This window comes from Manis pentadactyla, chromosome Y, assembly GCF_030020395.1.
Source record: "Manis pentadactyla isolate mManPen7 chromosome Y, mManPen7.hap1, whole genome shotgun sequence".
Lineage (NCBI taxonomy): Eukaryota > Metazoa > Chordata > Mammalia > Pholidota > Manidae > Manis > Manis pentadactyla.
In genome coordinates, this window is record NC_080039.1 from 13442813 (window position 1) to 13457300 (window position 14488).

A 14488-nucleotide genomic window follows, 5' to 3' on the forward strand; every position below is an offset into this window, starting at 1 on the left:
CCTTTTCCGCTGAACCTGTCAAGGTGGTCAGCGCCCATCTTACCAAAGTCCAACTCCGTGCAGGGTAGCATGCTCTGAAGTGAGAACCAGCTAATCTGAGCTTACATATCCTGTCTCTAAGAAAGAGGCGCACTGTGACATCATGGAATCTCCAGGCAACAAGGCTGTTCCTGCAAACTCCACTAGCATATGTTGGGCAGAGCTCAGCCGTGTGGAGCTGCAACATCTTAGAAACATAACCTATTCTGGCCTACATATATAAGTAAAATGATGTCACTCATCTTTGGAATATTAGAAAAAAGAAAAAGCTGAAGGAGAAAAACAGCGGTGTCACAGAACATAAGAATAGATTCACAGTTACCAAAGGGAAAGAGACAGAGAAGGATGGTTGGAAATGGAGGGGAAAGGATGTGTGGAAGAAATGGAGCATTTCAGTTAGCATATATAATGTGGGAATGGATGCACGTGGAGTGCTGTCCAACAGAGAAGACAACTAGCAATACTACAGTACATTGTTATGGTGATGGAAGTGACTGCACGGGCGTTTTGGGTGAAACGAGGAACTGGGGGTCTAGGAAATACGTTACACATACAATTGCAGATTAACGGTGAACAAACAACTCAATAATAAACACATATCAATAAATCCATTGAAGCAGACAAGTTAAAAAAGGCACATACATCCGCGGGTTTATCAGCAGTAAGCACAGTAGCCCAGGTAACTTTCTATCAGTAGATTAATGAGCAAAGAATTTGTGGTACATATTCTCAGTTGAATATTACTCAGCCATAAGATGACAATAAATCCTAATATTTGTAAAAACTCGGAAGGTGCAGGAGGGCAATATACTCATGACATAAGAGGTGGAGAAAGGCAAGGGTCAAGTGACTTGAGCCATCTGTGGAGATGTTGGAAAAAGAAAAACTGATGGAGCAAAACATCATCCGATTCACAGAAATGAAAATTGGACTAAGAGATTCCAAAGGGAAAGGATCCGAGATGGACAGGAGAGAATGGATGGTGGAAGTAGGGGTAAAGAAAGCGTGCTATATGATTTCCATGAATACTGCAGATGGGCATTGTGGGGATGCCTGTACAAAACACGGAAGACATGTAGTGATTCTACAGTATCTTACTATGCTTACGGAGTGTGACTGCAAATGAGAATCCTGGAGTTCTTTGTGATGGGCCGGTCCTAGCACGCATAATTTTATTCATGTACTTGTAGAATAATGAGATATAATTAAATGAACGAATGCATAAAATAAATGCAGAGTAACAGAGAAAGCAGCAGCCAGTTTAAAGGAGACGTGTGCACACCTATATTATTTACCACAATGATAACAATAGTGATGCTAAGAATCCATCAGCAAATGAAGAGTGGGATATTATTCAGATATATGACTAAAACAAACCCTGCCATTTACAACAACATGGATGGAGATACAGAGGATTACGCTCAGTGAAATAAGCGCTGGAGAGTGAGAAAATTGTCAAATGATTTCACTAACAAGCAGAGTATTAAAAAAAGAAATAAAATGAAGAAATCAAAACTGTAGAAGCCACGCTGAAGAGAAGAATGGACTAATGTTTACGAAAGGAAAGAGACTGGGCCGATTGTGTTAAAGTGGAGGGACAAGAAGGACTGGGTGTTAGAAATGGTGAATTAGAATAAGTGTAGATAGTGTTGGGCTGGGGAACGTGGAGGACTGCACGTCACAGAGAAGACTAGTGATTCTACATTATTTTACTGCACTGGAGGATAGTGAACGCAATGGGATATCTGGGGATACATTGTTGATGGAAGTTGTAGTAAACAATATTACTCATGTAGTTGTGTATTCATGAGAAATAAAAGATAGATACACATAGAACGTATTGAAGATCATAGTTGCAGAAAGATGATAGATGATAGAGATAAATGATGACTATGATAGATGAGAGATAGCAAGAAGGTAGATTGTCAGATGATAGGTGATAGATACATAGAGGAAATGTAAGTAGTATAGATAAGTAGATATAATGCAGTAGCCCAATTTTAAAAAGGTATGTGCACCCCCTTGTTTATCGCAGCACTATTCACAGTAGCGGGTCCGTCTCCATCAGAAGTTGAATGGATACAGAAGAAGTGGTATTTATAAACAATTAATTGCCTTTCACCCATAAGAAGAAAACAAATCCTCCCATTTGTGACAACATAGATGAAAGAGCGGGGTTTTATGTTCAATGAAATAAGATAGGAGGACAAGTATCAAACGATATGACCAATCTGTGCAGATAGAGAAGCCGGAAAGAACTGAAGGAGCAAAATAGTGGCAGACACACAGAGATCAAGAATGAACTACCAGTTACCAAAGAAAAAACGACTAGGGTGGACATGGGAGAATGGAGGGATAACAGTGGGAAGGGAAAGGATGCATTATAATTAGCACATGTAATGTTTTTGTGGGTGCGTGGTGAGGGCTTAACCAAACAGTGAAGACAGGCAGTGAATCTAGAGTACATTGCTCTGTTGATGGAAGTGACTGCAGTGGGGCATTGGGAAGAATTTCGAGACAGGTGGAGTCTAGAAAATCTCACGTTATACTTTTACTTACAGTTTAATAATAAGTAAATAAAGAATAAATTAATTAAAGAATCCAATAAAACCAATGAATGTGCCCAGCTAATAAAGACATATATAACCCTATGATAATCAGACTACTATTCAAAGAAACCGAGCTAATTGGACATCAATAGATTAATGGGTATAGAAGATGTGGTAAATATACAGAAAGGATCGTTACTCAGCCATCAGAAGAAAACAAATCCTAGCATTTGCTGCAACATGGATGGCGCTAGAACATATTATGCTCAGTGAAATAAGTGAGGAAGAGAAGAAATGTATCAAATGATTTAACACATGCGTGGAGACGAAGAGCCAAGATAAAACTGAAGGAGCAAAATATCAGCAGATTCACAGAACACAAGTTTGGAGTAACAGTTACCAAGGGGAAGAGAGTGGCGTTGTTACATATGAAAGCAAGGAGAAGGTAGGCATAATGATTAGCATTATTAATGTGGATTGGGGGAGATGGAATCTACAGTATCTTACAATGCTCATGGACAGTGACTTCAGGGACATAACTGGTTGATCTTGGTTATAGTGTGGGTCTTGTAAAATTAATGATTCTCATGTAATTTTAGATTAATTATTACAGAATTAATAAAGGAATATATGAATAAATATAAAAAAACAAATCTATAAATATATAAACAGAATGCAGCAGCCCATGTTAAAAACGAAAATTGCACCCATATGTTTCTCACAGAAGTATTGACAATAGCCAAGCTAAATGTTCATCAGTAAATGGGACGTAGAATATTATTCAGCCATATGAAGAAAACAAATCTTAGCAATTACAAAAACATGGATGGAACTTGTGGGTATTGTTCTCAGTGAAATAAGCCACGAAGAGAAAGTCAAGTGGCAATTGATGTCACTCTACTGTGGAGAGTTAGAAAAAAAGAGAAATAGTCAAGGAACAAGACAGTGGCAGGTTCAATGAACTGAAGAGTGGACTAATGGTTACCAAGGGGAAAGTGAAAGAGGGGAATGGCTGGAAAGGGAGGAATGAGAGGTAAAATGGAGCATTACGTGTAGCACACATAAGTGGAGAGTGTGTGGGCACGAGGAAGGCAGTACAACAGCAAAGAACAGTAGAGCTACTACAGTGCATTAAGGGGCTCGTGGACAGTGACACTTATGCTGTATAACGTGTGGATTTGAAAACGGGGTTTGTCTAATTACCATAATTGCGCTAACGTAACTGTGTGGTATTGGTGCCAAAATCAAAAGAAACAAGCAGTATCTTGGATCTCTTTTCCTTTTCCGCTGAACCTGTCAAGGTGGTCAGCGCCCATCTTACCAAAGTCCAACTCCGTGCAGGGTAGCATGCTCTGAAGTGAGAACCAGCTAATCTGAGCTTACATATCCTGTCTCTATGAAAGAGGCGCACTGTGACATCATGGAATCTCCAGGCAACAAGGCTGTTCCTGCAAACTCCACTAGCATATGTTGGGCAGAGCTCAGCCGTGTGGAGCTGCAACATCTTAGAAACATAACCTATTCTGGCCTACATATATAAGTAAAATGATGTCACTCATCTTTGGAATATTAGAAAAAAGAAAAAGCTGAAGGAGAAAAACAACGGTGTCACAGAACATAAGAATAGATTCACAGTTACCAAAGGGAAAGAGACAGAGAAGGATGGTTGGAAATGGAGGGGAAAGGATGTGTGGAAGAAATGGAGCATTTCAGTTAGCATATATAATGTGGGAATGGATGCACGTGGAGTGCTGTCCAACAGAGAAGACAACTAGCAATACTACAGTACATTGTTATGGTGATGGAAGTGACTGCACGGGCGTTTTGGGTGAAACGAGGAACTGGGGGTCTAGGAAATACGTTACACATACAATTGCAGATTAACGGTGAACAAACAACTCAATAATAAACACATATCAATAAATCCATTGAAGCAGACAAGTTAAAAAAGGCACATACATCCGCGGGTTTATCAGCAGTAAGCACAGTAGCCAAGGTAACTTTCCATCAGTAGATTAATGAGTAAAGAATTTGTGGTACATATTCTCAGTTGAATATTACTCAGCCATAAGATGACAATAAATCCTAATATTTGTAAAAACTCGGAAGGTGCAGGAGGGCAATATACTCATGACATAAGAGGTGGAGAAAGGCAAGGGTCAAGTGAATTGAGCCATCTGTGGAGATGTTGGAAAAAGAAAAACTGAAGGAGCAAAACATCATCCGATTCACAGAAATGAAAATTGGACTAAGAGATTCCAAAGGGAAAGGATCCGAGATGGACAGGAGAGAATGGATGGTGGAAGTAGGGGTAAAGAAAGCGTGCTATATGATTTCCATGAATACTGCAGATGGGCATTGTGGGGATGCCTGTACAAAACACGGAAGACATGTAGTGATTCTACAGTATCTTACTATGCTTACCGAGTGTGACTGCAAATGAGAATCCTGGAGTTCTTTGTGATGGGCCGGTCCTAGCACGCATAATTTTATTCATGTACTTGTAGAATAATGAGATATAATTAAATGAACGAATGCATAAAATAAATGCAGAGTAACAGAGAAAGCAGCAGCCAGTTTAAAGGAGACGTGTGCACACCTATATTATTTACCACAATGATAACAATAGTGATGCTAAGAATCCATCAGCAAATGAAGAGTGGGATATTATTCAGATATATGACTAAAACAAACCCTGCCATTTACAACAACATGGATGGAGATACAGAGGATTACGCTCAGTGAAATAAGCGCTGGAGAGTGAGAAAATTGTCAAATGATTTCACTAACAAGCAGAGTATTAAAAAAAGAAATAAAATGAAGAAATCAAAACTGTAGAAGCCACGCTGAAGAGAAGAATGGACTAATGTTTACGAAAGGAAAGAGACTGGGCCGATTGTTTTAAAGTGGAGGGACAAGAAGGACTGGGTGTTAGAAATGGTGAATTAGAATAAGTGTAGATAGTGTTGGGCTGGGGAACGTGGAGGACTGCACGTCACAGAGAAGACTAGTGATTCTACATTATTTTACTGCACTGGAGGATAGTGAACGCAATGGGATATCTGGGGATACATTGTTGATGGAAGTTGTAGTAAACAATATTACTCATGTAGTTGTGTATTCATGAGAAATAAAAGATAGATACACATAGAACGTATTGAAGATCATAGTTGCAGAAAGATGATAGATGATAGAGATAAATGATGACTATGATAGATGAGAGATAGCAAGAAGGTAGATTGTCAGATGATAGGTGATAGATACATAGAGGAAATGTAAGTAGTATAGATAAGTAGATATAATGCAGTAGCCCAATTTAAAAAAGGTATGTGCACCCCCTTGTTTATCGCAGCACTATTCACAGTAGCGGGTCCGTCTCCATCAGAAGTTGAATGGATACAGAAGAAGTGGTATTTATAAACAATTAATTGCCTTTCACCCATAAGAAGAAAACAAATCCTCCCATTTGTGACAACATAGATGAAAGAGCGGGGTTTTATGTTCAATGAAATAAGATAGGAGGACAAGTATCAAACGGTATGACCAATCTGTGCAGATAGAGAAGCCGGAAAGAACTGAAGGAGCAAAATAGTGGCAGACACACAGAGATCAAGAATGAACTACCAGTTACCAAAGAAAAAACGACTAGGGTGGACATGGGAGAATGGAGGGATAACAGTGGGAAGGGAAAGGATGCATTATAATTAGCACATGTAATGTTTTTGTGGGTGCGTGGTGAGGGCTTAACCAAACAGTGAAGACAGGCAGTGAATCTAGAGTACATTGCTCTGTTGATGGAAGTGACTGCAGTGGGGCATTGGGAAGAATTTCGAGACAGGTGGAGTCTAGAAAATCTCACGTTATACTTTTACTTACAGTTTAATAATAAGTAAATAAAGAATAAATTAATTAAAGAATCCAATAAAACCAATGAATGTGCCCAGCTAATAAAGACATATATAACCCTATGATAATCAGACTACTATTCAAAGAAACCGAGCTAATTGGACATCAATAGATTAATGGGTATAGAAGACGTGGTACATATACAGAAAGGATCGTTACTCAGCCATCAGAAGAAAACAAATCCTAGCATTTGCTACATCATGGATGGCGCTAGAACATATTATGCTCAGTGAAATAAGTGAGGAAGAGAAGAAATGTATCAAATGATTTAACACATGCGTGGAGACGAAGAGCCAAGATAAAACTGAAGGAGCAAAATATCAGCAGATTCACAGAACACAAGTTTGGAGTAACAGTTACCAAGGGGAAGAGAGTGGCGTTGTTACATATGAAAGCAAGGAGAAGGTAGGCATAATGATTAGCATTATTAATGTGGATTGGGGGAGATGGAATCTACAGTATCTTACAATGCTCATGGACAGTGACTTCAGGGACATAACTGGTTGATCTTGGTTATAGTGTGGGTCTTGTAAAATTAATGATTCTCATGTAATTTTAGATTAATTATTACAGAATTAATAAAGGAATATATGAATAAATATAAAAAAACAAATCTATAAATATATAAACAGAATGCAGCAGCCCATGTTAAAAACGAAAATTGCACCCATATGTTTCTCACAGAAGTATTGACAATAGCCAAGCTAAATGTTCATCAGTAAATGGGACGTAGAATATTATTCAGCCATATGAAGAAAACAAATCTTAGCAATTACAAAAACATGGATGGAACTTGTGGGTATTGTTCTCAGTGAAATAAGCCACGAAGAGAAAGTCAAGTGGCAATTGATGTCACTCTACTGTGGAGAGTTAGAAAAAAAGAGAAATAGTCAAGGAACAAGACAGTGGCAGGTTCAATGAACTGAAGAGTGGACTAATGGTTACCAAGGGGAAAGTGAAAGAGGGGAATGGCTGGAAAGGGAGGAATGAGAGGTAAAATGGAGCATTACGTGTAGCACACATAAGTGGAGAGTGTGTGGGCACGAGGAAGGCAGTACAACAGCAAAGAACAGTAGAGCTACTACAGTGCATTAAGGGGCTCGTGGACAGTGACACTTATGCTGTATAACGTGTGGATTTGAAAACGGGGTTTGTCTAATTACCATAATTGCGCTAACGTAACTGTGTGGTATTGGTGCCAAAATCAAAAGAAACAAGCAGTATCTTGGATCTCTTTTCCTTTTCCGCTGAACCTGTCAAGGTGGTCAGCGCCCATCTTACCAAAGTCCAACTCCGTGCAGGGTAGCATGCTCTGAAGTGAGAACCAGCTAATCTGAGCTTACATATCCTGTCTCTATGAAAGAGGCGCACTGTGACATCATGGAATCTCCAGGCAACAAGGCTGTTCCTGCAAACTCCACTAGCATATGTTGGGCAGAGCTCAGCCGTGTGGAGCTGCAACATCTTAGAAACATAACCTATTCTGGCCTACATATATAAGTAAAATGATGTCACTCATCTTTGGAATATTAGAAAAAAGAAAAAGCTGAAGGAGAAAAACAGCGGTGTCACAGAACATAAGAATAGATTCACAGTTACCAAAGGGAAAGAGACAGAGAAGGATGGTTGGAAATGGAGGGGAAAGGATGTGTGGAAGAAATGGAGCATTTCAGTTAGCATATATAATGTGGGAATGGATGCACGTGGAGTGCTGTCCAACAGAGAAGACAACTAGCAATACTACAGTACATTGTTATGGTGATGGAAGTGACTGCACGGGCGTTTTGGGTGAAACGAGGAACTGGGGGTCTAGGAAATACGTTACACATACAATTGCAGATTAACGGTGAACAAACAACTCAATAATAAACACATATCAATAAATCCATTGAAGCAGACAAGTTAAAAAAGGCACATCCATCCGCGGGTTTATCAGCAGTAAGCACAGTAGCCCAGGTAACTTTCCATCAGTAGATTAATGAGTAAAGAATTTGTGGTACATATTCTCAGTTGAATATTACTCAGCCATAAGATGACAATAAATCCTAATATTTGTAAAAACTCGGAAGGTGCAGGAGGGCAATATACTCATGACATAAGAGGTGGAGAAAGGCAAGGGTCAAGTGACTTGAGCCATCTGTGGAGATGTTGGAAAAAGAAAAACTGAAGGAGCAAAACATCATCCGATTCACAGAAATGAAAATTGGACTAAGAGATTCCAAAGGGAAAGGATCCGAGATGGACAGGAGAGAATGGATGGTGGAAGTAGGGGTAAAGAAAGCGTGCTATATGATTTCCATGAATACTGCAGATGGGCATTGTGGGGATGCCTGTACAAAACACGGAAGACATGTAGTGATTCTACAGTATCTTACTATGCTTACGGAGTGTGACTGCAAATGAGAATCCTGGAGTTCTTTGTGATGGGCCGGTCCTAGCACGCATAATTTTATTCATGTACTTGTAGAATAATGAGATATAATTAAATGAACGAATGCATAAAATAAATGCAGAGTAACAGAGAAAGCAGCAGCCAGTTTAAAGGAGACGTGTGCACACCTATATTATTTACCACAATGATAACAATAGTGATGCTAAGAATCCATCAGCAAATGAAGAGTGGGATATTATTCAGATATATGACTAAAACAAACCCTGCCATTTACAACAACATGGATGGAGATACAGAGGATTACGCTCAGTGAAATAAGCGCTGGAGAGTGAGAAAATTGTCAAATGATTTCACTAACAAGCAGAGTATTAAAAAAAGAAATAAAATGAAGAAATCAAAACTGTAGAAGCCACGCTGAAGAGAAGAATGGACTAATGTTTACGAAAGGAAAGAGACTGGGCCGATTGTGTTAAAGTGGAGGGACAAGAAGGACTGGGTGTTAGAAATGGTGAATTAGAATAAGTGTAGATAGTGTTGGGCTGGGGAACGTGGAGGACTGCACGTCACAGAGAAGACTAGTGATTCTACATTATTTTACTGCACTGGAGGATAGTGAACGCAATGGGATATCTGGGGATACATTGTTGATGGAAGTTGTAGTAAACAATATTACTCATGTAGTTGTGTATTCATGAGAAATAAAAGATAGATACACATAGAACGTATTGAAGATCATAGTTGCAGAAAGATGATAGATGATAGAGATAAATGATGACTATGATAGATGAGAGATAGCAAGAAGGTAGATTGTCAGATGATAGGTGATAGATACATAGAGGAAATGTAAGTAGTATAGATAAGTAGATATAATGCAGTAGCCCAATTTAAAAAAGGTATGTGCACCCCCTTGTTTATCGCAGCACTATTCACAGTAGCGGGTCCGTCTCCATCAGAAGTTGAATGGATACAGAAGAAGTGGTATTTATAAACAATTAATTGCCTTTCACCCATAAGAAGAAAACAAATCCTCCCATTTGTGACAACATAGATGAAAGAGCGGGGTTTTATGTTCAATGAAATAAGATAGGAGGACAAGTATCAAACGATATGACCAATCTGTGCAGATAGAGAAGCCGGAAAGAACTGAAGGAGCAAAATAGTGGCAGACACACAGAGATCAAGAATGAACTACCAGTTACCAAAGAAAAAACGACTAGGGTGGACATGGGAGAATGGAGGGATAACAGTGCGAAGGGAAAGGATGCATTATAATTAGCACATGTAATGTTTTTGTGGGTGCGTGGTGAGGGCTTAACCAAACAGTGAAGACAGGCAGTGAATCTAGAGTACATTGCTCTGTTGATGGAAGTGACTGCAGTGGGGCATTGGGAAGAATTTCGAGACAGGTGGAGTCTAGAAAATCTCACGTTATACTTTTACTTACAGTTTAATAATAAGTAAATAAAGAATAAATTAATTAAAGAATCCAATAAAACCAATGAATGTGCCCAGCTAATAAAGACATATATAACCCTATGATAATCAGACTACTATTCAAAGAAACCGAGCTAATTGGACATCAATAGATTAATGGGTATAGAAGATGTGGTAAATATACAGAAAGGATCGTTACTCAGCCATCAGAAGAAAACAAATCCTAGCATTTGCTACATCATGGATGGCGCTAGAACATATTATGCTCAGTGAAATAAGTGAGGAAGAGAAGAAATGTATCAAATGATTTAACACATGCGTGGAGACGAAGAGCCAAGATAAAACTGAAGGAGCAAAATATCAGCAGATTCACAGAACACAAGTTTGGAGTAACAGTTACCAAGGGGAAGAGAGTGGCGTTGTTACATATGAAAGCAAGGAGAAGGTAGGCATAATGATTAGCATTATTAATGTGGATTGGGGGAGATGGAATCTACAGTATCTTACAATGCTCATGGACAGTGACTTCAGGGACATAACTGGTTGATCTTGGTTATAGTGTGGGTCTTGTAAAATTAATGATTCTCATGTAATTTTAGATTAATTATTACAGAATTAATAAAGGAATATATGAATAAATATAAAAAAACAAATCTATAAATATATAAACAGAATGCAGCAGCCCATGTTAAAAACGAAAATTGCACCCATATGTTTCTCACAGAAGTATTGACAATAGCCAAGCTAAATGTTCATCAGTAAATGGGACGTAGAATATTATTCAGCCATATGAAGAAAACAAATCTTAGCAATTACAAAAACATGGATGGAACTTGTGGGTATTGTTCTCAGTGAAATAAGCCACGAAGAGAAAGTCAAGTGGCAATTGATGTCACTCTACTGTGGAGAGTTAGAAAAAAAGAGAAATAGTCAAGGAACAAGACAGTGGCAGGTTCAATGAACTGAAGAGTGGACTAATGGTTACCAAGGGGAAAGTGAAAGAGGGGAATGGCTGGAAAGGGAGGAATGAGAGGTAAAATGGAGCATTACGTGTAGCACACATAAGTGGAGAGTGTGTGGGCACGAGGAAGGCAGTACAACAGCAAAGAACAGTAGAGCTACTACAGTGCATTAAGGGGCTCGTGGACAGTGACACTTATGCTGTATAACGTGTGGATTTGAAAACGGGGTTTGTCTAATTACCATAATTGCGCTAACGTAACTGTGTGGTATTGGTGCCAAAATCAAAAGAAACAAGCAGTATCTTGGATCTCTTTTCCTTTTCCGCTGAACCTGTCAAGGTGGTCAGCGCCCATCTTACCAAAGTCCAACTCCGTGCAGGGTAGCATGCTCTGAAGTGAGAACCAGCTAATCTGAGCTTACATATCCTGTCTCTATGAAAGAGGCGCACTGTGACATCATGGAATCTCCAGGCAACAAGGCTGTTCCTGCAAACTCCACTAGCATATGTTGGGCAGAGCTCAGCCGTGTGGAGCTGCAACATCTTAGAAACATAACCTATTCTGGCCTACATATATAAGTAAAATGATGTCACTCATCTTTGGAATATTAGAAAAAAGAAAAAGCTGAAGGAGAAAAACAGCGGTGTCACAGAACATAAGAATAGATTCACAGTTACCAAAGGGAAAGAGACAGAGAAGGATGGTTGGAAATGGAGGGGAAAGGATGTGTGGAAGAAATGGAGCATTTCAGTTAGCATATATAATGTGGGAATGGATGCACGTGGAGTGCTGTCCAACAGAGAAGACAACTAGCAATACTACAGTACATTGTTATGGTGATGGAAGTGACTGCACGGGCGTTTTGGGTGAAACGAGGAACTGGGGGTCTAGGAAATACGTTACACATACAAGTGCAGATTAACGGTGAACAAACAACTCAATAATAAACACATATCAATAAATCCATTGAAGCAGACAAGTTAAAAAAGGCACATACATCCGCGGGTTTATCAGCAGTAAGCACAGTAGCCCAGGTAACTTTCCATCAGTAGATTAATGAGTAAAGAATTTGTGGTACATATTCTCAGTTGAATATTACTCAGCCATAAGATGACAATAAATCCTAATATTTGTAAAAACTCGGAAGGTGCAGGAGGGCAATATACTCATGACATAAGAGGTGGAGAAAGGCAAGGGTCAAGTGAATTGAGCCATCTGTGGAGATGTTGGAAAAAGAAAAACTGAAGGAGCAAAACATCATCCGATTCACAGAAATGAAAATTGGACTAAGAGATTCCAAAGGGAAAGGATCCGAGATGGACAGGAGAGAATGGATGGTGGAAGTAGGGGTAAAGAAAGCGTGCTATATGATTTCCATGAATACTGCAGATGGGCATTGTGGGGATGCCTGTACAAAACACGGAAGACATGTAGTGATTCTACAGTATCTTACTATGCTTACCGAGTGTGACTGCAAATGAGAATCCTGGAGTTCTTTGTGATGGGCCGGTCCTAGCACGCATAATTTTATTCATGTACTTGTAGAATAATGAGATATAATTAAATGAACGAATGCATAAAATAAATGCAGAGTAACAGAGAAAGCAGCAGCCAGTTTAAAGGAGACGTGTGCACACCTATATTATTTACCACAATGATAACAATAGTGATGCTAAGAATCCATCAGCAAATGAAGAGTGGGATATTATTCAGATATATGACTAAAACAAACCCTGCCATTTACAACAACATGGATGGAGATACAGAGGATTACGCTCAGTGAAATAAGCGCTGGAGAGTGAGAAAATTGTCAAATGATTTCACTAACAAGCAGAGTATTAAAAAAAGAAATAAAATGAAGAAATCAAAACTGTAGAAGCCACGCTGAAGAGAAGAATGGACTAATGTTTACGAAAGGAAAGAGACTGGGCCGATTGTGTTAAAGTGGAGGGACAAGAAGGACTGGGTGTTAGAAATGGTGAATTAGAATAAGTGTAGATAGTGTTGGGCTGGGGAACGTGGAGGACTGCACGTCACAGAGAAGACTAGTGATTCTACATTATTTTACTGCACTGGAGGATAGTGAACGCAATGGGATATCTGGGGATACATTGTTGATGGAAGTTGTAGTAAACAATATTACTCATGTAGTTGTGTATTCATGAGAAATAAAAGATAGATACACATAGAACGTATTGAAGATCATAGTTGCAGAAAGATGATAGATGATAGAGATAAATGATGACTATGATAGATGAGAGATAGCAAGAAGGTAGATTGTCAGATGATAGGTGATAGATACATAGAGGAAATGTAAGTAGTATAGATAAGTAGATATAATGCAGTAGCCCAATTTAAAAAAGGTATGTGCACCCCCTTGTTTATCGCAGCACTATTCACAGTAGCGGGTCCGTCTCCATCAGAAGTTGAATGGATACAGAAGAAGTGGTATTTATAAACAATTAATTGCCTTTCACCCATAAGAAGAAAACAAATCCTCCCATTTGTGACAACATAGATGAAAGAGCGGGGTTTTATGTTCAATGAAATAAGATAGGAGGACAAGTATCAAACGATATGACCAATCTGTGCAGATAGAGAAGCCGGAAAGAACTGAAGGAGCAAAATAGTGGCAGACACACAGAGATCAAGAATGAACTACCAGTTACCAAAGAAAAAACGACTAGGGTGGACATGGGAGAATGGAGGGATAACAGTGCGAAGGGAAAGGATGCATTATAATTAGCACATGTAATGTTTTTGTGGGTGCGTGGTGAGGGCTTAACCAAACAGTGAAGACAGGCAGTGAATCTAGAGTACATTGCTCTGTTGATGGAAGTGACTGCAGTGGGGCATTGGGAAGAATTTCGAGACAGGTGGAGTCTAGAAAATCTCACGTTATACTTTTACTTACAGTTTAATAATAAGTAAATAAAGAATAAATTAATTAAAGAATCCAATAAAACCAATGAATGTGCCCAGCTAATAAAGACATATATAACCCTATGATAATCAGACTACTATTCAAAGAAACCGAGCTAATTGGACATCAATAGATTAATGGGTATAGAAGATGTGGTAAATATACAGAAAGGATCGTTACTCAGCCATCAGAAGAAAACAAATCCTAGCATTTGCTACATCATGGATGGCGCTAGAACATATTATGCTCAGTGAAATAAGTGAGGAAGAGAAGAAATGTATCA